Genomic DNA, 26,630 nt, shown 5'->3' with positions numbered 1-26,630 from the left:
TTTCACACTGCCAAACTGTGCGGTCTTCATATCACAAAAGTAGTAGTAGAAGTGGTAATATCAAATGTAGTTTGGCCCTGATGATGACACAGGAAGTGACAGTGACTACCCCATAACACGATTGGTCCTAATGGGTTCTTTCTTACTCACCACTACAACCAGCATTGGCAATGCCAACAATTTGGGCTTTTATGTAGACATGGTAAAGGCACTTGTTAGGCACTGCCATAGTGGTGTTAACTGCCCATTGATGGTATGATATGATATGATGCAGCATTTGTAACGCACCTATACACAAGTGTTTCAAGGCGCAGCGAGGTAGGGGGGGAACAAGGGGAGACAGACAACGATCCTACTAGGCCAGGTGTCAATCAGATCGTGCAAGTGCAAGGATAGAGGGGAAGGGAAAAGTGCAAGGGGAAAGGGAGAGGGGAAAGTGCAGTACAGGGTTAGCAGAATACAAGATAAATAATAAGGGCCAGCTGGTGGCAAGTGCAAGGTAAGTGCAGGGAGGAGGCGCTGTAGGGATACAGAGACAATCCCGCAGTGCAGGGGTTGCCAGTGAGGCAGTGCAGGGAAGTGTGGCTGGGCCAAGGACCGTGATCGGTGAGTGGCCCAGTTGCAGATTCAGTGCAGGTTCAGTGATTTTAGCAGGGGAGAGGGGAGAGAAAGCGGGGGCAAAGAGGAAGGTTTTGAGGTGCTTCTGGAACCGGAGATGGTTCTCCTCAAGTTTCAGGGAGGCAGGAAGGCTGTTCCAGAGGGAGGCCCCTGCTGCAGAGAGAGATCTACTCCCAATTCGTTGCTTGGAAAAGCGGCTGACCCTGAGGGAGTTGGAGGTGGATGAGCGAAGAGCTCGAGAAGGAAGATATTTAGGAAGAGAGGGTTGAAGGTATTTTGGTCCAAGGCCCCAGAAGGCATTGTGGACAATGCAGAGGGTTTTGAACTTAATCCTCGTAGCCACTGGGAGCCAGTGTAGTGATTTCAGTCCTGGAGTGATACGGTCCCTGGGCTAGAGGCCAAGGACAAGTCTCCCAGTCCTGTTCTGGATGAGCTGCAAAGGGCGGAGAGTAGAGGCAGGCAGATTTAGATAGAGGCTGTTACAGTAGTCCAGCTTCGAGAGAACCAGGGCTGTAGAGACAGTGAGCATCTGGGGAAAGGAGAGGAAAGGAAGGATACCTCTGAGGAGGTGTACCTGGTAGGGTGACTTCTTAGAGATGTCAGAGATGTTAGGAGAGAAGGAGAGTGTGGAGTCGAAGATGACCCCAAGGTTTTTTGCCTTGCAAGAGGGAGCAGGAAGAGGGCCAAGAGAGGCCGGCCAGAGGACTGCAGGGAAGGAGGGAGTGGGTGTGCCGATGAGTAGAATCTCAGTCTTACTGGCATTAAGGCAGGGGTTGTTGGCGGCACACCATTCATGGATAGCAGAAAGACAGTCAGAGATGAGGGAAGGGGAAGAGGAGGCCGAGGGTAGCCTGAAAATGAGCTGGGTATCATCCGCATAGCACTGAAAGTTGGAACAGAGAGCGGCGATGCGGTGGGCAAGGAGTGCCAGATACTGGTTGAACAGCCAGGGAGAGAGGTTAGATCCCTGGGGGACACCAGAGGTAGAGAAAAAGATGTCAGCGAGGAAGGACCCCAGTTGGACCTGGGAGGGTCGATTGGAGAGGAAAGAGGTCAGCCATGCCACATCCTGACCAGTGATACCCAGGTTATCACAGAGATGGTTGAGCAGGATGGTGTGGTTGACAGTATCAAAGGCAGAAGAGAGATCGAGCAAAATGAGAACACATGGGGTGTTAGAGTCAAGGTTCGAGAGCAGGTCCTCACAGATGTTCAGGAGAGCAGTTTCTATTCTTCTGGCAGCTCTGAAGCCAGACTGATGGTCGTGAAGTCTACCAACAGATTCAGCATGGAGATTAAGCTGGGAGATGGCCAGTTTCTCCAGGAGCTTGCCCAGGAAGGGAGTGATAGAGATTGGGCGATAGTTAGCCAGGCAGGAGGGGTCGGAAGAGGGTTTCTTAAGAAGGGGGTGCACAAGGGAGTGCTTGAGGGGGGATGGGAAGTCTCCAGAGGCGAAGGAGTGATTGCAGAAGTCAGCCAGGCAGGAGCCAAGGAGTCGATGTGGTCCTTGATAGTTTTGGAGGAACAGGGGTGGCCCTGTTTTGACGAGACTTTCATAGATCGGACTTGTCTCGAAACCTCGTCAGCAGAAAAAAGGGGAAAGGCAGAGAAGGAGGGAGGCTGGGTGGCTGCAGAAGGGCCAGAGGAAGAGCAGGGAATAGAGGGGGGGCGTGATAGGTGGAGAGTGAGGACAGGATGTCCTGAGTTTTTGAGATGAAGTGAGAGGCCAGTGTTGTGCAGAGGGCCTGGGAGGGGACAGGAGAGGTAGTGACTGCAGCAGGGTTGGCCAGCTCCTTGCAGATTTGAATGAGTTTGGCTGAATTGTTGGATGCCGCAGAGATGCGGGCTTGGATTAGGGCTCTCTTCTTGGTGAGAACAGAGAGCCGATATTGCCTTTGGAGCAGGCGGCAGGCCAGTTTGTCAGAGGATGAACATGAAGCACGCCATTTCCTCTCTGCCACCCTGCACTTGCGTTTAAGGGTGACGAGATCCAAGTCATACCAGGAGTTACATTTGGCTTTGGGCTTCAGGCGGATTCTCATGACAGGGGCAAGGATATCAAGAGTATCAGATATAGCAGAGTGGAGAGTGGAGAGGGATGTGTCAAGGTAGGAGTCAGCAGAAGGGGGTTGGGGGGGCGAGAAGGTGGCGGTGAAAGCCTCAACTGATACGCACTTCATGGGTCAGATGACCGAGAAGGAGGGTGGCAGTGATGAGGGTGGCTTTGCCCGTGGGGTAGGGAAGGTGAGGTGGGAGGATAGGAGAAAGTGATCACTCCAGGAGAGAGGAGTGGAGAGAGGGACAGAGAGGGGAAGGTCTGAAGAGATCAGAGCATCAAGAGTGTGCCCTGCAGAATGAGTCGGCCCAGACGGGAGAATGGAGAGTGAGAGAGAGTCACAGAGGTCGCGAAAGAGTCAAGAGGGAGGACAGCAGGCATCCAGGTGGATGTTGAAGTCTCCAAGAAAGAGGAGTTGAGTCGTTGAGGACAGGAGTGAGGAGGAGAGGTCCGCCCACTTGGAGAGGAAGGAGGAAATTTAACCAGGTGGCCGATAGATAGTAGCCACGGTAAGGCAATGGCTAGGAGAGAGAGAGAGTCGGCAGACCAGGCATTCAAAAGAGGAGTAGGTCTGCGTAGGAGTGACAGTGGCAGGAATCCACTGAGGGAAGATAAGGGCCACCCCCCCCAGCACGGTTGGGCCTGGGCACGGAGAGGATCTTGTAACCGTCAGGGAGGAGTGTGTCAAAGCTGGGGACAGAGATGGCCGTGAACCATGTCTCAGTGAGACCGAGGATGTCCAGGTCCAGTTCCTCAAGAAGGCGACAGATATCAGAGGAATGTTTGACGGCAGAGCGAGAGTTGAGAGTGGCAATGTGGAGAAGGTTGCCATCCCTAAAGGACTTCCGGGGAGGGGTACAGATCAGAGGTACGCCCTGCGGAGGTGAAGAAGGAGCCCGAGAGGGGGCAGAATGGGAGGGTGGAGGCAAGGTAGCCGGGGACAGAGGAGAGGGGACAGCAGGAGAGGAAAGGAAGTTGATGAGGCACAGAAAGCATCTATCAAAGAGGTGGAGGTTGGCCTGAGGGCCTTGGACCAAGACGGTCCCATTAGCGTAGACATTAATGATGGCCTTTGAGGAGTTGAAGGGGGCCAAGAGGACATCCCAACGGGTGCCACCATTAATGGGAGAAGAGGAGAAAGGAGAGAGCACAGAGACCATATGAAGGGTCCATAGGTCAGGAGAAGGCACGAAAAAGAGGATGTCAGTTAAGTAGCAGGTGCAAAATACTTTACTTATACACAGGCCAAAACTCTTGGCTTTGACAATGCTTGTTGTAAACAGGTCTTCAATGAACATCAAGAATAGTGCTTATAAATCGAGTAGCCAAAGGCAGACCTGGTTAAGACATTTCATTTTAACTAATAGTGCGGTTACAACACCAATTAAGTCATTAACTCTCAGAAGGCTGCTTTAAAAAACACTGGCAGGTACTTTGAATCCAAAGTTTGGTAGTAAGGTTTGATTAAAGCGAGCTCAAAGACTTCCCATGAGGATGTGTTTTGGGTGGGAAGGGGCAGGAACTGGGTGGGAATAGCCATAGGGATCAGCATGGCCATGGGTAGTCAACTGGTCGGAAAATAATCAAACAACACCTACAAGCTTTGTGCTCCTCCTTATAGGCCATTTCTCCCTATCTGTACTTGAATACAATAGTTTTGGATAATAGCTCAAACTAAAAAGGGAGCATGCAATTGTTTAATAAATAAGTAGTTGATGACTGGATACAGGAACCAGTTCACAACGACTGTACAGTCAGTAACTGTAACTTAGGCTGCCCAATTCATAAAGAAATTACAATGAAAAACTCTCACTTACAGTCAGAAGTCAGTGTGACTTTCATCAGCACACTGGCCTTTCACCCAATCAAGCTGCACTGATTGTGGGCGTTATGATACACCACCCATGTTTGTTGCAGCCTGAGAACCTCACCCTTTCATCACCACTGCCCCCTATCGCTACTGCACCCCCATTAGCATCCACATTTGGAAAACAACGGCTTCGAAAGCCTTTTACAGTTCAAAAATGAAAAGAGAAAATGTACCTTCAGCCTCTTTGCTGCTGCCTGTTGTCGTGTGGTTTACATCAGTGTCAGCAACACTGAGATGGGAGTACAGCAATGAAGAGTGGCATGAAAGAGGACAAGATAAGTTCTATTTGTTCATTCTTTTTGTAGTAAAAAGGCTGCAAAACCCGCATCTTCAAATTGATGGCGGTAATAGGGTTAATTTATGTCTGGGTGTCCTAGTATGCTGATAACTGCGTTTCGGCCGTTAACTTGGGTGGCGGGTCAATTTGATCGGTGTGATCTGCCGGCAGGTAATGATTGCCACAGTCTCAAATAGCACGGCCCTGTAGTAAGTCAAAGAAAAGATCAACTTACTCATAGTAAGTGCTTTGCTATTTGAATAGCGTTTTCCTGGAGTAACTTATGGGTGAGGCAGAGTTATTCATAGTAATTTCTTTCTGATTCGAATAGCCTTCTCCTGGAGTACATCATGGGTGAGGCAGAGTTATTCAAAGGGCCTCATTACGACCCTGGCGGTACGGTATGGACGGTGCCAGTACGGCACCGGCACTGTCCATACTGTACCGCCTTATTCCGAGTTTCCCTCGCGGGTCCCTGACAGCCCGCCAGGTCGTACCTGGCGGGCTGTGCAGCACCCGCAAGCAGAACTCCTGATTGCACCGGCACCGCTATCAACGGTGCCCGGTGCAACCATGCTCCCCACCCCCATTGTGCCCTATGGGGCAGAATGGGGATCAGGAGCCTGGCATGACCGCCTCCCGCGAATGAGCAATGACCAGCCCCTTGTCATGATCTCTGCTTCCAAAAGGTCAGGGTTTTCCCAACTCCCTTGGAAGCAGATCCATAACCCAGGTTCCGAGTGCCAACCAGTCCCAATTGGGACCTTTTGGACCCAGTCCTGGCGCCAGTGGCACCAGGCTCATAAATATGCCCAGTCCCAGCGCTGGAAGCGCCGGGCTCATAATGCTTGGGTGGACTTACCTGCAGCAGACCATGCTGCTTACTTGCCTGCCAGTTGAGTCTCTGATCCTCTTCTGTTTGGAACTACTTTTCCTGTTGGGTGGGGCAGGAGCCACTCCCTAGATTCAGAACACTGGAACTCTTCTGGAAAGCAGGAACTCTTTTCTTACCTAGGCGTGGCTGTGGAAGGAGACACCTAAGCACTACAGGAGGCTATTTAAACCACACACGATGGATGAATCTTGCTTTGCGTTATTCTGCATCCTCTGCAGCAGAACGCTCATCGTGTCTTCTGCATCTGATCCTGGGCCTAAGGAAAAAGGCTTACCATTCTGAATCCAGTCTTCAGCAACACCTATAAAGACAAGAAAGAACAGGTTAGCATTACGGTCTTCAGTGACAGCTCTTCACTTACCTGGTCCATCGGCTGTCACCAACGCCTCGCGCTGCATTCCGGCATCTGAAAGACAAAGGCTTACCTACTCTTCGTGCGCTCCGGAGGTCTTCACTCTGCATTCCGGCATCTGAAAGACAAAAGCTTACCAACTCTTCGCACGCTCCGGAGGCCTTCGGCGCTGCATCCCGCATCTGAAAGACAAAACAAGGTGCGTTTAAAGACATTGGGGAACTTTAATACTCACGTGCCATTACTCCTTTTCACATCTAACCCAGTGGGTATTTTCCGGCACCCTGCAGCCGCCCCGAACTTGTACCTGCAAAATAAAAAGACAGTTAGAGCGCATCGTGAAGCAGGCAACAAGCGCTTACTTACGTGCTTCCAGGCGATCTATTCATCACACGGGCTCCATCTTCAACTCACTTCAGCCCGCCATCCGCCATCGCCGGAACCCTGCAAAACAAGAGACATCATTACTAAAGACTTTAAAGACATTAGAATTACTCGAAACTTACCGTTCGTGCAGTAAACCACGGACATCAGTCCTCTGAAGTCAAGAGGCCTGCTCCCCTTATCCAGTGAAGAAACTGGTTACAGCACCCTGCCTCGAGGCAGATGGAGAGCACGGCGTTCACTTACCTAAGACATCTTACCCTTCGAGCCAGACATACAGTGCACAGAGGTCCAGCCCAAAGAGCCAGCCGTGTGTTACACATCACCTTTGAAGATACGGTATACGCCCAGTCAAGACCGGCGCCTCTACGGGAATCAGGTGAGCGTTACAGAACGCAAAGCCTACCACAAAACTCCCATCCAGGCGCTATGGAAACCTCGGATACCGACTAGCTAGCCCAGTTACTTGGGGAACTAAGGGCAGAAGTGCATGCAGCCCGTCAGGAAACAAACGCTCTAAGAAGGGAACTGATTATTTCCAAGGAGCGAACAGATGATCTCGCCAGACAATTGCTACAGTCACAAGCCGGACAGACCCCGTTACCCGCATCTGGGGGAAATCTTCCTTCTACATCCTCTATGAATCCAGTGCAGATCAACCTACCTGGGAATGTACCTCTGGCTCCGCCCGAACGATTTTCTGGTGACCCAAAGAGGTTTGCAGTATTTATCAATCAGTGCCGGTTGCATTTCTTATGCCGGCCAGCAGCCTTTCCAACTGATCAAGCTAAAGTAGCTTTCGTGCTTTCGTACCTTAGTGGCAATGCGGCAGACTGGTCGATCCCTCTAGTAAATCAAGATGATCTGGTCCTCCATGATTTTCAAGCTTTTCAGCTCAGTATGGAAAAACTGTTCGCAAGACATTCACAGGGGCAGGCCTTGGACAATGAGCTTCTTTCGTTGCGACAAGGTAATCAAGACCTTTTGGCTTATATTGCGTCTTTCAACAGACTGATAGTGGAAACTCACTGGCCTGAGGACAAAAGGATTACGCTGTTTTATAGAGGTCTACGCGGAGAGCTCAAAGATGTGTTAGCCCAAGTAGTGAATCCCCCACAAGATTGTTCGGACTATATAGACTTAGTCGTTCAAATAGATCACAGACTGCAGAACAGGAAGGCCGATCGTTCCAAGTTTGATGCTCGAGTATTTTCCAAACCGCCAACTCCTTCCAAAGGAGTAGACTCCGGGGAACCCATGCAAATATGGGGTCTGAAAGGTCCTCTAACACAAAAGGAGCGGGAAAGGAGAAAACAGTTGCAATTATGCCTCTATTGCGGAAACTCAGGGCACTTTCTTCGAGACTGTCCGGTGAAACCTGTCAAGAAGGCAGTAGGAGCTGCAGTTACCAAAGTAACAAACTCTGAGCAGGGAAACAACCTCGCCCGACAAGAATAGAGGTCCTCTTGCCGAGCGTGAAAACCAGTTCCGTGACCTCGCATTTCGTGATACCTATGGTCCTCATTAGGCCTGATAATCCGGATCGATTACATGCAATTGAAGCTTACGTCGACAGCGGTGCCATCGGCAATTATGTGGATCATGAAATGGTTTTGAGGATGAATCTAACTCTTTGTCCCAAGGCTGTAAAGGACGTCATTACTACGGTGGATGGTACGGAGATAGCCTCCGGGCCAGTAACGCATACCACTCAAGAAGTGACGCTAGTAAGTCAAGATGGACACCATGAGAAGATCGTGTTCGATGTGATCAAGGCCCCTCAGTTTCAGATTATTCTAGGAATACCTTGGTTAGAGAAACACAATCCTCTGATCGATTGGCGAGCAAGAACGGTCCAGTTTCCAGAATGTGTCTCTACTTGTCACCCTCCACCTGGTGTTGCACTGGCAGCAATTTCTTCAGAGACTCCCCAGTTACCTCCCGAATATCTAGAATACCAAGATGTTTTCCGGAAGGATCAGGCTAACTCTCTACCTCCTCATAGGTCTTATGACTGCCAGATCGACCTGATACCTGGATCTACTCCTCCTTGTAGTAGAATTTATGCCCTCACCGAGCCTGAGAACCTTCACCTTCGACAATACCTGGATCAATACCTGGCAAATGGGTTTATTCGTCCTTCCAAGTCCCCTGCTTCTTCAGCTTTGTTCTTCGTTCCAAAAAAGGAAGGAGACCTTAGAACTTGTATAGATTATCGCTCCCTGAACCAGATCACCGTTAAGAATAGATATCCGTTACCTTTGATCCCTGAACTCCTGGACCAAGTCAGAAAAGCATGCATATATACAAAGCTGGATCTTAGAGGAGCTTACCACTTGGTACGAGTAAAAGAGGGCGATGAATGGAAGACGGCCTTCCGCACCAAGTATGGGCTATTTGAATATCAGGTCATGCCCTTCGGACTTTGTAATGCCCCGGCCGCCTTTCAATATTTTATGAACGATGTCCTCAGAGAGCTCATAGATGTGTGTGTTGTTGTTTACATTGACGACATCCTCGTTTATTCTTCATCGGAATCTGAACATCGGAAACACGTGAAAATGGTCCTCGAAAGATTGCGTCAACACAAACTTTTCGCTAAGTTGGAAAAATGTGTTTTCAACGTGACTGAAGTTGAATTCTTGGGATTCATATTATCACCTGGCGGAGTGCGTATGGATTCAAAGATGGTCGATGCAGTTCTCAAATGGCCATCACCATCCTCCGTAAAAGGTGTGCAAAGCATGTTAGGCTTTGCTAACTTTTACCGCAGGTTTATCCCCGAATTCTCTCGAATAGTCCAGCCCATCACTGCCTTGTTAAAGAAAAACAAACGTTTTGAATGGTCTACCGAGGCGGAACAAGCTTTCCAGGATTTGAAGACTAAATTTATCTCTGCACCAATCTTAAAACACCCTCGCCCCGAACTCCCCTACATAGTGGAAACTGATGCTTCAAGCCTCGCCATGGGGGCAGTTCTATCACAAAAGGACCCGGTAACCAATCAGTTGCATCCCGTGGCATTTTGGTCCCGCAAATTCTCGCCTCCTGAAATCAATTACACGATTACTGACAAGGAACTTCTGGCTATCAAATCTGCCTTTAAGGCTTGGCGGCATTATCTGCTGGGGGCCCGACACACCGTTACTGTGATTACGGATCACCGAAACCTGCAATATTTGAAAACCGCAAAAGCCCAATCCTCTAGACAACTCTGTTGGGCATTATTCTTTGCCGAGTTTGACTTCATAATTACCTATCGACCTGGTACAAAAAACGGTAAAGCTGATGCCCTTTCTCGGATGGGAGTGGAAGAACACTTGATCAACCCTAAACCTGTACCAATCATTCCCGAACAAAGAATTCTGGGTGTAATCGCCACAGAATCCATAGAGGAAGTTAAGGATAAAGCCAGGCAACTTGTAACTCCAGCAGACATACAGAATTGGCATCTGCAGGGAAAGGACTTTGCAGTAAAGGACAACTTATTGTATTTCCAAGAATGATTATACCTACCCAGCACAGATTTACAGAAAAAAGTAATCTCTTGTTATCACGATTCTTTAATGGAAGGACATCCCGGTATGGCCAAGACCTCAGAAAAGATCAAGCGCTACTTCTGGTGGCCGTCTTGGAAAAAAGATATCAGAGACTTTATAATGTCCTGTGGAGTATGCGCCCAAAACAAGAGTCAAAAGGAAAGACCAGCAGGCCTCTTACGCCCTATTGACATCCCACCTCGCCCTGGGCATACGCTTTCTATGGACTTCATCACCGATCTACCTCCATGCTCTGGATACAATACGATTCTAGTAATCGTGGACTTATTCTCCAAGATGGCGCATTTCATTCCGCTCAAAGGCTTGCCAACAGCAGCAACTCTGGCCCGAGAATTTCTCGAAATATGCATCGTCCAACTGCACGGTTTTCCTTCGGTTCTAATTTCGGATCGAGGTAGTCAATTTATTTCTCATTTTTGGCGAAGTTGCTGTCGGTCGGCTCAAATTGATGTGAGACTATCGACCAGTCACCACCCTCAGACCGACGGACAAACCGAGAGGACCAATCAAACTCTGGAACAGTATTTACGCTGCATGCTGCAACAAACTGAAAAAACTTGGAAAGACATCCTTTGGATAGCCGAATATGCCTACAATAACTCTGTCCATTCGGGAACTGGGAAAACCCCGTTTTTTCTTTTGTACGGCAGTCACCCTCGAACCTCGGAGTTGGATCCCCTCCAAGATCTTGAAACACCAGCAGTAGACTACCTGCATTCTACAATCACCCAAGCCTTTAAGGAAGCTGTTTCTCACCTTCAAAGGGCTAAAGAACAATACAAGAAAGGAGCAGATCAACATCGGAAGGAAGCCCCTCAATATCAAGTAGGGGATCAAGTCTGGTTATCCACCAAATATCTACCTCTAAAAGGGCCACGCACATTCAACCCAAGATACCTTGGTCCCTATTCCATCACTACCATAGTAAACCCAGTAGCGGTCAAGTTGGACTTGCCCCCGCACATGAAGATACATCCGGTCTTCCACGTCTCTCTATTAAAACCCGTGCAACCTCAAACCCGACTAACCAAATCTCCAAAACCTATCCTAGTTGATGGAGAACTCGAGTTTGAAGTCAAAAGCATTCTGGACTCCAAGATCTCCAAATCTAAACTATTCTACCTAATTGACTGGAAAGGCTACGGCCCCCAAGAGAGATCCCGGGAACCTGCTGAATATGTCCACACTCCTCGCCTAATCAAAAGATTTCACCGAACATTTCCTGACAAGCCAAAACCCCCGGAGAAGCCCGGTTTGGGAGGGGCCTTGAGGGGGGGTACTGTCATGATCTCTGCTTCCAAAAGGTCAGGGTTTTCCCAACTCCCTTGGAAGCAGATCCATAACCCAGGTTCCGAGTGCCAACCAGTCCCAATTGGGACCTTTTGGACCCAGTCCTGGCGCCAGTGGCACCAGGCTCATAAATATGCCCAGTCCCAGCGCTGGAAGCGCCGGGCTCATAATGCTTGGGTGGACTTACCTGCAGCAGACCATGCTGCTTACTTACCTGCCAGTTGAACCCCTGATCCTCTTCTGTTTGGGACTACTTTTCCTGTTGGGTGGGGCAGGAGCCACTCCCTAGGTTCAGAACACTGGAACTCTTCTGGAAAGCAGGAACTCTTTTCTTACCTAGGCGTGGCTGTGGAAGGAGACACCTAAGCACTACAGGAGGCTATTTAAACCACACACGATGGATGAATCTTGCTTTGCGTTATTCTGCATCCTCTGCAGCAGAACGCTCATCGTGTCTTCTGCATCTGATCCTGGGCCTAAGGAAAAAGGCTTACCATTCTGAATCCAGTCTTCAGCAACACCTATAAAGACAAGAAAGAACAGGTTAGCATTACGGTCTTCAGTGACAGCTCTTCACTTACCTGGTCCATCGGCTGTCACCAACGCCTCGCGCTGCATTCCGGCATCTGAAAGACAAACGCTTACCAACTCTTCGCACGCTCCGGAGGCCTTCGGCGCTGCATCCCGCATCTGAAAGACAAAACAAGGTGCGCTTAAAGACATTGGGGAACTTTAATACTCACGTGCCATTACTCCTTTCCACATCTAACCCAGTGGGTATTCCGGCACCCTGCAGCCGCCCCGAACTTGTACCTGCAAAATAAAAAGAAAGTTAGAGCGCATCGTGAAGCAGGCAACAAGCGCTTACTTACGTGCTTCCAGGCGCTTCTATTCATCACATGGGCTCCATCTTCAACTCACTTCAGCCCGCCATCCGCCATCGCCGGAACCCTGCAAAACAAGAGACATCATTACTAAAGACTTTAAAGACATTAGAATTACTCGAAACTTACCGTTCGTGCAGTAAACGACGGACAGCAGTCCTCTGAAGTCAAGAGGCCTGCTCCCCTTATCCAGTGAAGAAACTGGTTACAGCACCCTGCCTCGAGGCAGATGGAGAGCACGGCGTTCACTTACCTAAGACATCTTACCCTTCGAGCCAGACATACAGTGCACAGAGGTCCAGCCCAAAGAGCCAGCCGTGTGTTACACATCACCTTTGAAGATACGGTATACGCCCAGTCAAGACCGGCGCCTCTACGGGAATCAGGTGAGCGTTACACCCCTTCATCTCTTAATGGACCGGTTATTGCCCAATCGCGGGAGGCAGTGCAGGTAGCGAGCATGGCGTTAGCCATGCCTGCCATACAGGCACGGCTACCGCCATGCTCGTAATGAGGCCCATAGTCACTTCATTGTGATTCAAATAACCTTCTCTTGGAGTAAGTCATGAGTTAGGCAGAGATACTCATAGTAACTTTGTTGTGATTTGAATATCCCTTTCCTTGAGTAAGCCATGAGTACGGTGGAGTTCTTGGTGATTTCAAGAGTCCTCTACTGGAGCAAGTCAGGAGTGAGGCAGTTACTCATATTAACTACTTGGTGATTTCAAGAGTCCTCTACTGCAGTAAGTCATGAGTGAGGCAGAGTTACTCATATTAACTTCTTGATGACTTCAAGAGTCCTCGACTGGAGAAAGTCGTGAGTGAAGCAGAGTTACTCATAGTAACTTCTTGGTGATTTCAAGAGTCCTCTACTGGAGCAAGTCAGGAGTGAGGCAGAGTTACTCATATTAACTTCCTGGAGTAAGTCATGGTTAAGGCAGAGTTACTCGTATTAACTGCTTGGTGATTTAAAAAGATTAAGTCATGGTTAAGGCAGAGTTACTCGCATTAACTTCTTGGTGATTTCAAGAGTCCTCTACTGGAGTAAGTCATGGTTAAGGCTGAGTTACTTGTATTAACTTTTTGGTGATTTAAAGAGATTCATTCATGGTTAAGGCAGAGTTACTCGTATTAACTTCTTGGTGATTTCAAGAGTCCGCTCTTGGAGTAAGTTATGAGTGAGGCCGAGTTACTCATATTCACTTCCTGGAGTAAGTCATGATTAGGACAGAGTTACTCATATTAATCTCTTGGTGATTTCAAGAGTCCTCTCTTGGAGTAAGTCATGAGTGAGGCCGAGTTACTCATATTCACTTCCTGGAGTACGTCGTGGTTAAGGCATAGTTACTCGTATTAACCTCTTAGTGATTTTAAGAGTGCTCTGCTGGAGTAAGTCATGAGTGGGGCAGACTTACTCATATTAACTTACTGGAAAAAGTCATGATTAAGGGAGAGATACTCATATTAACCTCTTGGAGATTTCAAAAGTCCTCTCCTGGAGTAAGTCATGGTTAAGACAGAGTTACTCATATTAACCTCTTGGTCATTTCAAGAGTCCTCTCCTGGAGTAAGTCATGAGTGAGGCAGTGTACTCATATTAACTTCCTGGAGTAAGTCATGGTTAAGGAAGAACTACTCATATTAACCTCTTGGTGATTTCAAGAGTCCTCTCCTGGAGAAAGCTGTGGTTAAGGCAGAGATACTCATAGTGACTTCTTAACACTGACCTTATGGCCCTTAAATAAGGTAGCACATTATGCAGTAGGTGAGATGCAGAGTAACTCTTTACACCAAATAATCAAACCAACTCAGGAAGATAGCAAAGTTTTAGTACTGTTTTATTTTCAATTTTCTAAAACAGGGAGTTACAACAGACATCAACAGACGTCACATAGCATATCTCTGAAAGCATTTCATTAAAAAACTACACTTTTATAATGGAAAATCATCATACGTGACGTCATACTACCTGGCAAATAAGTGAAAACCTATGGGGGATTTTGGTTAGCTCAAAGGGAACATTTAAGTATATACTTTCTACAAGGGATAGGATGGTGATTGGGTCTCTACAGTCAGGTGGACAACTCCTGCCCACCTCTAGTGTAAGTCATCTTTTTGAGTTATTAGCTACACGGCACACCATTGGCTATCAAACTATAAGGCTCTTCGTTATATGGCCTTCTACAATTGGTTGGCATGCTCATGCCCTTTTGGAGTATTCGGTTCACTATCAGAACGTAAGCTCATACCCCAGTTGTCAGGCGGTGGACTTGACCAGACCTCTCCACCCAATTAGCCCACCATCTCTCATCACCCATGCCTTCTGCCATAAAGATTGTCTTTGAACTTAGCCTTGTAAAGTATCCTTGTCTCTGGGAATATAAGCGAGTGTGAGCTTCGCTATCTTGGTTCTGGACTGCCTGCCCAACTTCCATTTCCATCCTCGGCTAACGTGACAGGAGACCGCAATTCGGCCTCTTTTCTAGCATTTAATTGTCTTGAATTAATAACTTGACACCCATGGTGTTCTTTCTTTGCACCTTAACAAGGAATGATTCAGTGTCTCACGCTCACTATTCTTCAAAGATAGATAACCAGTTCTTGGCTGCTTCAGCCTTGTCACCAGGCCAGGCAGCTCTTCCAGGCCTTTCCACAGTCTCAGCTACTTGTTGCTGCGGCACAGCTTCAGCCTTTTCCTTCATGGGCTTGAACTTACTAAAAATGTGACATTGATGTCCAGTTTCTATATATAATGGTGGCACCGCCTACAGTCTATTTACTACGTATAGCCAGCTTCTAAGATCACTTAGTCTACTTACCTTGCTACATCTGTACAGTTATAAAACAGCTTGCATTTTCTTCAGTGCTCTTGAGACATACAATCATCATTTTGCATATGAAAATGTACTCAACTCTTTACTTCGCCATCAGTTTCTATTAGGTCCATACACTCTCTCCTTCAGCCTGTCTTCTCAGTGCATCACAATTGCTTCTTGTGGCGTCACCAACTTCTACTTCTCTTATTTTGATATTCCTTCGGGGATCTCCTCCAAGAAATTGTCATCCCTTCGGGGATACATCTGATATGGTTTTCTTAGTGGATACCTTTTCTCAAAGATTCTCAGCGGAATAGTCACAACTGCTGGCATCAAACATGGCACGATTTCAGGCTTCCAGCGTATAGGCAGAAGGGGGGCGGGACTTCCTGCAGAGGCATTCAGCTGCTCCTCTACAACACGAAAAGACGTCATGTAGAATCAGCCCGTAAGAGTTAGCTACTAAACGCGGAAAGACCTACATTCCCTCTTGCAATTAACACATCACTAAATTGTCTAGATCACAGGGGTTGCATATTAATACACAGTGGTCAAAGCAGCAGCAAGTGGTAGTAGCATTTGCAGAGGCGGAGGCAGGTGGGGCAGCTGCCCACCTTTGCCCCCCTGGTGCCCATTGCAGCCCCCAACCTCCTGGCATCCTATTATCTGCCCCCTCCCCCCCTCCGCACCAAAAGCTGCCTCCACTACAGTCCTTTGATTCCTGTTTGATTCCCAGGCCGAAATGCAAACTCCAGCAACAAAGAAAGAACAATACAGTCGTGAGTAGTTCTCCATTAGTTCTTAGTCTAAACACCTACATCTCCATCCTGCGCTAGAATTACGGAAAACGCAATATGAATATTTAAATGCAAAGTAATTTGCAATACAGATTTGGTAGGAATTTAAATTGCCTTAATGCAGGGAAGTATGTCTCTGTTTAAATCCTTTCCCTTAATAGAGATTTGTATCTGTTTAAAATAGAAAAATCGCCAACGTTGTGTCTAGCTGTCTGGTGTCTCCAGAGCTTGCTCATTTGCAGTCTCTACCATCCTGCGTGCCCCACTTCTAAGATCTTTCTGGAACACTGCTTTTCTCAGGAATTTCCCAGCTCAGCGCAACCTTTGAATCACAAAAGAGTTGTGTGTTTTTCTTTTTTCCAGGAGCTAAATCACATATTCTTCTGAAGTCGAGCGCTAGATAATCTAAACGGGCCATTCTAAAGGAGCTACGTATTCTTCTGAAAAATTCAAAACGCTGCTTCTAAATCTATTGCAAATTTAGGAAAAGCTCTTGAAATGAGAAATGTGCACATCTTTAAAAAATAAGGCTCATTCGGGGCAATTAAACATCAGAAATGAATACTGTAAACGTAGATGTTTTCTCCCTAAAGAAATGAGCTATTTGCTAAAAATCGAATTACCGCTTTTTTTTCTTCACTCTCCGTTGCATGCGACCTCACTGTACACTTTCATCCCTGTTCTGTCTGAGTTAATCTGGTGAATAGATTTTCACTCCCCTCACTGTGCTGCTGGTTTCATTTTCCGCGAAAAAATGCAAGGCACACAGCTCTGCTGTCTGGTTTCCCTGGCAACGGGAGCCCATTATCCTACCTTGTCATCCATCAAGTGAGGAGAGCCCTTGACAGAGCAGAATGCCTGAAGTCGGCAGCAAAGAAATGGCCTCCTTCTCTCCCAAGTGTGCACGAGGATGTAATGCCTGTTTAGAGTATAATGCTGAGGAATTGCATTTATTAGACAGAAGCGTATTAGTGATTGACACCTATGAGGAGAGAGAGAGCGCGTGTGTGTGTATGTGTGTGCCTAAAATGAAAGCGAGCACTTATTGGTTACTGTAAAATACTTGTAAATTGTAGATACTTAGTTCCAAACAAGCTACCTTTGAGACCAAGAATAAGGCCTCATTGAGATGGAAGAACACAGGGATTGTGATTGGCTATATTTCACTTTACTATTATCAACTCTGATCTACGTGGCTTCTGTGGGTGTGCTTTAGCCTGCATTACACCTATCGCCCTATATCTAAACTACAAGAGCCGCATCACAACATTTTCGCTCAGTTTCAGGCACACACAGCAAGGAACACAAACATATGCATATAGATAAAAAATAAAAAAAATAAAACGTGTTTTTAGTTTGGACTGTTAGGTGGAGCTTGCGCCACCTATATTACAAAACTGGCGCATGAGAGTACAGGTAGTGAGCAGGGCATATGAGGACGGAAACAAAGCTTGTATGTGTTGTTGGGCTATTTGTGAATGGTTCCCGGGTTGCGATGACCCAGGAGTTGTGTGAGAAATTGACATTTAATTATACATTCAATTTACATATGTGCTTCAAAAACGTATTACATGAAATTCAGTGCTGGGTTCTGTGTTTCTTTATACAAACTCTAGAGAAGCATTGACAAGATGCAAATGAAAGAGTGTTTATTTCAAAGACACATGCAGTCTAAAATGTCCAATGCATTTGGGTCCAGAGGACCACCTTCAGGGACCAAGTTCTGCAGAACTATCAAAATAAATACAACTTGTAACTAAATGCAACTATGGTTCTTTTTCTCAGTATCTCAGCTATATTCTCACATAATGAATTAGATTTACCTGCCTGATGTGTCTCCATTTGTACAACAGTCTACCAGTGTATTTCCACCATGCCTGCTTTGAGCCTCAATCTTTGTAACCCTGAGGATGCTGTTTGTAATTATGTTCAGTAACCTCTGTAACCAAGCTGATATGTATTCTTATCTCCTGCGCCCTGATACCCTCGGGTCTGGCGCGCACAATAAATAAATGAACAAGCAAATAAACAAACAAACAGTGTCTTGTATTTAGAATTGTCACAAGCCATTTGGCTTGTTGTCCTATAATCTGTTTTCAAGCCCTAGGATCTGCCTTCAAGCCCCAGGATGCAAGTGTATTTCTGTCAGTTTTTCGGGCAACGCTGCAGTGTTGCGCGACATCTGTATGAAGAAGATGCTGCGCAACGACACGTAGCATGCAGCACATTTTCCATGCTCCTGAGCCTTTAAGAACTGAGTATCGGACCCTCTGCGGCAAAGCCCTCACAGGACAAGGCCGCAGTGTTGTGTGACGCAGGTACGCAGTAGAAGCTGCCGACAACATGTAGCATGCAATACATTTTCCACGCTCCTGAACCTTTAAGAACGGAGGATCGCACCATCTGTGGCAAAGCCCTCGTAGGACAAGACCGCAGTGTTGTGCGATGCAGGTGCTTGGCGGCGATGGGGTAGCGAGCGGCACAGACTGCAAGCACGAAAAAAAATCTAATTTCACCTGCTTTCATAAGGTAAAAAGGTGCAGGGAGGGAGTGTAGCACTGCTGCTCTCCACGCAGCTCCCCAACCTTGCGCAAACAGCCCTTCCACCTGCTACTCCACGTGCGTTTGCCTCCCAACTTGGCCTCACTTTCCCCAGCCTTGCAAGTCCTTTCACTTCTGCCTGTATCATGTGCGCTTTGCAATTTAGGCCCCGCTGCCCCCGGTCTCGCGCGTCCCTTCCCCTCTGTCTTTTTCCACTTGTGCTTCCCCACGCAACTCCGGCCCTACTTTCCCCGGCCTTGAACGTCCTTCCACCTGTCTCCACGTGCGCTTCCCCACGTACCTTAGGCCCTGCTTCCCGTGTCCTTGCGTGTCCTCTCCCTATCTGCCTGTTTCTACTTGCACTTCCCCACGCAACTTAGGTCGCGCTTTCCCCACCCCTGCGCCTCCTTCCGCTTCTGCCTGCTCCACGTGCGCTTCTCTCGCTGCTTGGGCCCTCTCCCTCCTCTTCCTTCCTCTCCAGGTCTCCCTCATTCACGAATATTGTATTGCACATTTGTTTTGTCTCTGCACTCTCACGCTCTATTGTATTGTGACCATTATATTGTAGACTTGTTGCATCACCTGCATTCTCTTCTTACTCCTCCAGGTCCTCTAGGATTACTAGTGTTTGCGTATTATGTTTTGTTTTGCACCCTCACGCTCTATTGTATTGTTTACTTGTTACATTGCTTGCATTTCTATTCTTACCCCTCTAGGTCCCCCTAGGGTTACTAGTGCTCTGTGTTTTGTACTTGCTTCCCCCTCACTTGTGTGCCCCTTGTGTGTCACCCTTTCCTGTGCCTCCCTCCTGTGTGACCCTAGTTTGTGACACTCCCTACCCCCTCCTGCTTGTGCTCCCCTGTGTGCCCCCTCTTTTATCTCTGCCCCACACTCCTCCATGGTGCCCTCAGTCTCCCCTATCTTCTCTAACTGCTATTCTATCTCCTATCCCTCTCAGTAAGAGTGGAAGGAAGAAACTCAAAAGGGACATCCGGGGCTTCAACCCAGGCCTCCCTATGGCTGATACCTACACAATTGCTACATCCAGACAGACCCTCACTAACATCAACCTTGTCATTCCCTCTCCAGGCCTGTGGACCCCCATATGGTCTCTGTTCTCTCTCCTTTTTCCTCCTCTCCCATTAATGGTGGCAGTCGGTGGGAGGTCCTCCTGGCCCCGTCCACTCCCCCAAGACCATCATTAATGTCTATCTGAATGGCAGGGTCTTGGTCCAGGGCCCTTAGCCAAATCTCCTCTTTTTCGATAGACGCTTCCCACATCTCATCAACTTCCTTCCTTCACCTGCTATTTCTACATAGACCTCTCTGGCTCATCTGCCACCTTCCTCCTCTGCCACCTCTCTGGCACTCTCCTCTACTTCTCTGGCATCTCTGCCTCCTCCTTCTTCCGCCACCTCTACGGCATCCTCTTCTTCCTCTCTGACTACCCTGCCACCTCCGCCTTCTTCCTCTGCCCACTCTCGGGCATCTCCATCACCTCTGCAGGGCATACCGCATGCCTGCACCCCTCCACAGAAATCTTTCAAATGTGGAAACCTGCTCCACCTCGCTATTCTTAACTCCTGCTCTGCTGTAAAACACTCCTCTGACATCTGCTGACTCCTTGATGAGCTTGACGTGGATGTACATGGTCTCACGGAGACATGGTTCACAGCCAGCTCTGACACAGGTTTTGACACTTTCCTTCCTGATGGCTACAAGATCCTCTCTGAACCCAGAACCAACCGTCCTGTAGGTGGAGTTGCCCTGATCTTCCTGGAGTGGATCCCTGCTTTTGTCATTCCTACTCAGGCCTACTCCTCCTGTGAATTCCTGATCTGCATGCTCTCTGTCTCTCCTGGCCTCTCTCATTCTGTGGCTGCCATCTACAGGCTGCCTGGCCTGGTCGCCCTCTTCCTCTCGGAGTGGGCTGACCTCTCCTCTTCCCTCCTTTCCTCTACCTCTCAACTTCTCCTCCTTGGAGACCACAACATCCATTTGGATGATTCTAGCCCCCCCCTCTGGCCTCTTTCACAATCTCTGCGATTCACCCTCTCTCGCTCTATTCATCCCTCTGGCCCTACTCACTCTGTCGGGCACACACTGGATGTTCTGATCTCGTCAGACATACTCCTCTCCAACCTTCTCACTACTTCTCTCTCCTGGGCTGATCACTTTCTTCTCTCCTCTCACCTGTTGCTCTCTGTCCCCCAGGGTGAGCCGACCCCAGCACTGCCACTCTCCTTCTCGGTCATCCAGCCCATGAAGTGTGTGTCAGTGGAGGCTTTTGCTGCTAATTTATCTCCTCCTCCTACACCTGGGGCTGGCTCACACTCTGATACAGTCCTTTCCAACATTCATCTCTCAATCTCCAACACTCTGGATGTCCTTGCCCCTGTCATGAGGATCCGTTAGACGCCCACATCCAAGTGCAACTTTTAGTAAGATTCCGACCTCGCCACCCTTAAGCGCAAGTGTAGGGTGGCTGAGAGGAAGTGGATGGTTTCAGGCTCATCCCCTGAAAAATTGGCCTGCTGCCTGCTCCAAAGGCAGTATAGACTCTCTGTCCTGTCCAAGAAGAGAGCCTACCTTCAAGCCTGCATCTCTGCAGCCTCTAACAACTCAGCCAAACCTTTCAAAATCTGCAAGCAGCTGCCCAATCCTGCTGCAGTCTCAACCTCTCCTGTTCTTTCCCAGGCCCTTTACACATCTCTGACCTCTCACTTCACCACTAAAACTCAGGATATCCTGTCCACTCTCTTCTCTTCCTCAACCTCCTCTTCCTCTCCCTCTACCACTACTAGCCCCTCTCCAGCCGTCTCTCCTCCTCCTTTCTCCTCTTTCTCCTTGTTGACTCCCGACAATATTCCTAGACAAGTCCAATCTATGAAAGTCTTGTCAAAGCAGGTGCTCCTCTGGTCCCCCAGAACCATCAAGGACCACATTGACACCCTTGCTCCAGCCTTGGCTGATTTCTGGAATCAATCATTTGCCACTGCAACCTTCTCCTCCCCCCTGAAGCACTCCCTTGTGCACCCCCTCCTTAAGAAGCCCTCTTCTGATCCTTCCTCCCTGGCAAACTACCGCCTGATTTCTATCACTCCTTTCCTCGGAAAACTCCTGGAAAAGCTGGCCATCTCTCAGCTCACTCTCCATACTGAATCTGTTGGTTGTCTTCACGACTACCAGTCTGGCTTCAGAGAAGTCAGAAGAATGATAATTGCTCTCCTGAAAACCTGTGAAGACTTTCTCTCTAATCTCAACTCTAACTTTCCTTTTGCCCTCATTCTCCTTGATCTATCCTCTGCTTTCCAAGGGGTCAACCACGCCATCATGATCAATCGTCTATGTGACAATCTAAGCATCACTGGTCAGGCCCTAGCCTGGTTGACATCCTTTGTCTCTGATTGACCTTTCCAGGTCCAACTTGGGTCCTTTCTCTCTACCCCCTCTCTCTCTACGTGTGGTGTTTCCCAGCTGTCTATGCTCACTCCCTGGTTCTTCAACCACTATTTGTCGCCTTTGGCACACCTCATCTCTACATTCCATTCTAACTTTCAGTGTTATGCGGATGACTCTCAGCTCTCCTTCAGGCTCCCCTCAGCCCCTTCTACTCTCTTGCTCATGCCTGACTGTCTGTCCACAATTCAGGAATGGTGTGCCTCCAAAGATCTCTACCTTAATGCCAATAAGACTGAGATCCTTCTCATTGGGACACCTGCTCCTGATTTCCCTCTTTCAATCTGGCCACCTTCCCTGGGCCCTCTCCCTGCTCCTTCCTGTGATGCAAAGGACCTTGGTACCATCTTCGACTCTGCCCTCTCCTCCCATCTCTGATGTCTCTAAGAAGTCACACTATCAGCTGCACCTCCTCAGAGGTATTCTTCCTTTCCTCACTTTCCCCCCGAAGCTCACTGTCTCCAGAGCCCTGGTTCTCTCCAGGCTGGACGACTGCAACAGCCTCATTATAATGTATTGTTGATATATTGTGACAAAGAAATTGTGATTAACCTTAGAACAGTACATACTTTAATTGTGGTGAACCGCAATACATTGTTACAGCTATAATAATTGTACCAAATGGTGAAATGATATCCTCATATCAATAATATCTTGAACACTTGAGCACTATGTTATGTAAATGTGTTTAAGTACTAATATGTACCTGTATCTAAATCGAAGTGTAAAATGTAAACTTGGATGAGAAAATGTATTCATAACACTCAAGTGTATCGAAATTGAGGTAAAATTACACATTGGATTGTATGGTGTTGAGATACCTCATACACGAACAATACCACATACAAAGGTTATTGCAGCCACATAATTCAATATGGCAACAGCAGAAAATAACCAATTAAGCAATAATCCCGAGCCCGGGGAGGGGATTCCGAGTCAGGTAATGCCCCTGGGCCCATAGTTAAAGGCACGAGCCAAGTGAGGACCTTAACGAAGGCCCCAGAGAATTACTTGATTCTGTAATGCCCCCACCTGGCGAGGGGATTATTGCTGTTAGTACCAGTTGGACCGGGGTATTAAAAGCAATTTTCTTGGTTGCAAGTTTCGCAAAGAAGAAAAAGAAATAGCTGCTAAGGACGGGATAACGCAGTCCATTATTGCTTTCCATGGTGGCCATTGGAAACAGTTAAAAAAGCAAACAAACAAAATGGCCGCCCTGGAAAAGGAGAAGGGATTACACATAGTCCCTTCTCCCTTTCAGTAGTGGCCATTAAAACAATAGAAACATTTTTTAACAAAAAGAATAGCTGCCATAGAAAGGAGAAGGGAGTATGTTTAGTCCCTTCTCCTTTCCATGGTGGCGTGTAGCGGATCGGGAGCAGACGCACTGCAAAAAGAAGCGTTTCTAGCACATCCGCTTCCGAAGAGGAGACAAAAAAGAGGTAAGTGGGGGGAAGCGGATGGGGGAAAGGAAAATCTGTGGAGGGGGAGGGGAGAAGGGGAGCGGAACACTTACATGATTCCCCCGTCGAGGCGAGATGGCGGCTGCCAGCCTTGAGGATTCTCAGAGTGGCGGGATTACCATCTGGAAACGCCCGTGTTCTAAGCCTCCCCATCGCCTGGGAGGCCGCCACACCCCCCTCACTGGGTACTAATAAGGTATAGAACCCCGAGTAGGCGTTTTGAACAATTACGAAAGTGGCATCCGGCACACAATGGCATCACGTTAGCGTTTGCTGGCGCCATTCTCACAAAAAAAGCTGTGCCAGCAACAGGGATCTGTTCTTGCAGCAATTTATGTGTGCCGGACAGCATGTCAGAAGCCTTCTTATAGGTAAGTTGACAATTCAAAAAAGGGGAATTGGTTAGCCTACACCACATTAGGAAATAAGCTAACTCTTATGATGTCCATTACAGGACACGTGTAAAGATGACAATAATTGCTGAAGAATACTATGCCTGAAAAAAGAAGGTATGAACTTTCCTATATGGTTAAAATCAATACTTTTTAAACACAATACAGGATGGTAATTTCCTTGAACAATTTACTCAGCATAATACTGACAGAAAAAACACTAGGGCTTGAAGACACGAGCAGGTACATACAAATTCATTATGTGAAAATATAGCTGCGATATTGAGAGAAAATATCAAAATTACATTTGGTTACAAGTTGTATTTATATTTCATTTTTCTGTAGAACCTGGTCTCTGAAGATGGTCCTTTCATGGATATCTTTACAATGTCTCTCCAGAGTTTGTATAAAGCAACACAGAACCCAACATTGAATGTAATGTACATTGTTTTTAAGGCACATATGTAAATTGAATATATAAGTGAGTTTCTCACACTAGGTCCTTCCAAACTCCTGGGTCATCCCAACCCAGGAACCATTCCACATTATTTCTATAACTCACAGTGCCAGTGCAAGTGAGGGCGTTTTGGCAACAGGAACAGAAAACCAATCTACGATTATATAATAATTTGAAGAAAAAACTCTTTCTTTGAAAGATATTTAGCGGTGCCCATTCAACCAAGCTCTTCTATTCACTATTGTTTGGCTATTTGCCCATCCATATACTGCTCATGGCCATGCTAAACCCTACGACTATTGCCACCCAGTTCCTGCTCCTACCAGCCCAAAATATCTCCTCATGGGAACTCTTTGAGCTTGCTTTAATGCAGCCTTATCATCAAACTTTGCACCAAAATTACCTGCTAGAGTTTTCTCAAAGCAGTCGTCTGAGAGTTAAAGACTTATTTAGAGCTGTAAACCTGCTACAGGGGTAATACAAATATCTTTTCCAGGTCTGCCTTCAGCCACTCGATTTATAAGCACTTGTGTCCTTCACTAAAATCCTGGTAAAAACAACCATTGTCAAAGGCCAACAGTTTTGGCTTGTGTATAAGTATTAGGCATTTGCCAGGCACTGCTGTTAGATGCCCAGGTATGCGCACCATTTTGCACAGGCATCCATCAATGGCCAGTTAATACCATTATAGCAGTGCCTGGCAAGTGCCTTTCCCATGGTTACACAAAAGTCCCAACTGATGGCATTGCCAGTGCCTGTTTTGTAAGTTAATGCAGGTAGCAAAATGTGCATTTACCACTAGCCACTGGCTAGTGATAATGTACTCTTGGCCTGTAAAAATAGCTTTCTGTTTGTATGTATAGAATTTAGGTGGCAAGTAACTTTTTATGCATGGCTAGTGGCTTGCAACTTGACATTCTTACCCTTGGTCTGTGGTCCTATATTATCATCAAGGGGATTGGGTGCAATGATAAAAAGCCATGAGTTTGTAGGTCAGGTAGTTTGGATAAATTACCAGACCCCATTGTAAGATCTTCAAGCTCATGACTCCAGTTAAATTGTTTATTGCTTACCATCAAAGAATATGCATCTTTCCAATTGATTGAAATCCCTAATTTACAAGAATGATGTCATTCTAGTTGCTTCAAAAATCATAGTTATGAAATGATCTGCGTATACTAGGAATTTGTAAACATTTCTTGTTTGTACAATAACAGTAGCCAAACATGTACAAGACCACAGGTTGGGAAAGGCCGCAGGTAACATCTTTGCCCATTGAACCCGCCCCAATTCCTGCCTGCAGCAAAAAGGGTCTTTGCTTAGTCTCCAGCTCAGTCTTGGACTCTAAACTTTTTCCTGTTAAACTCTGTTTTTTAATAATCCCCAATATCGTTAATACTCACTAACAGCGAGTACCCATAAACACAAGCGGGCTAGGTGAGACCCCATGCAGCAGAGAAAATTATTCTGTGAGAGGGCACACCATACAGACACAGATACAGGGCTGCTGAGAGACTAGAGGCACAGATGGGTTAGAGACCATATACTAAGGTGAGAGGGTTCTATGCTTATTGAGCGGCAGCCATTTTTTCAATGTTTTTTTTTATCAAACATTGTTTTCTCTAAAAAACTCATTAAAAATGTGTATTTTATTTTTGGGGAGTACTCCCACAACCCCCTCCCCTATTAATTTTACAATCCCCAACCTCTCTTATATACCCCTGCCCACACCCCCCATATATTTTTCGATTCGTTTTTTCAAGGAAAGAAATGTTCAGAAAAAAAAAACATTAAAAAAAATGACTGCCGATGAATAAATTATACCACTGAGTTTGATGACTATAGACAGGTATGGTGATGGACATATACTAGAGTCAGGGATGAGCGAGAAACATAGATTGGAGAAAGGGATAGGTGAGTGACCGTAGACTAGAGAAAGAGATGGATGAGAGACATGTCTTTTGTGCCATAGGCATGCTGGCTGAATGTTTCTGAACAGTCCATCCTCTTGCTCTATTTGGGAGGTCCCCCATACCCTCCCTCTACTTCCACTTAACCCTCCTCCTCTTCGATGCACACCCCCTACTATCGCCCTATTTTTACAACCTTTTGTTTTGTGATCTAAATGCTATTTTCGGCTTTAAGGGAGTTTTGCTCGTTTTTGGTAAGTTTTTTCCCGGAAATAGATGTTGACGTATGAGGAACCATAGACTCGGGAGAAGAGTGGGTGAGGGACCACAGACTAAAGACAGGGAGAGAGGGCAACAAAGACATGAGACATTAGTATATGAGAGACCATAGACTAGACACAGTGATGGTGGGTTAGATACCCTAAATTAGTGACTAGAACAGGTAAGAGACCACAGACTAAAGCCAGGGATGGGAGGAGACTGTAGATTTTAGGCAGGGGTAGATGAGACACCATAGACTAGAGACAGGGATGGATGAAAGACCTTGAGAAATAAACAGGGGTGGGTAAAATACCTTGGGCTACAGGCAGGGATGGGTGATAGACCATG

The sequence above is a fragment of the Ambystoma mexicanum genome, chromosome 9 (genome assembly GCF_040938575.1).
Source record: "Ambystoma mexicanum isolate Mex_15411 chromosome 9, UKY_AmexF1_1, whole genome shotgun sequence".
Lineage (NCBI taxonomy): Eukaryota > Metazoa > Chordata > Amphibia > Caudata > Ambystomatidae > Ambystoma > Ambystoma mexicanum.
The sequence above is the reverse complement of the archived record's forward strand: the minus strand, read 5'-3'. Positions refer to the sequence as shown.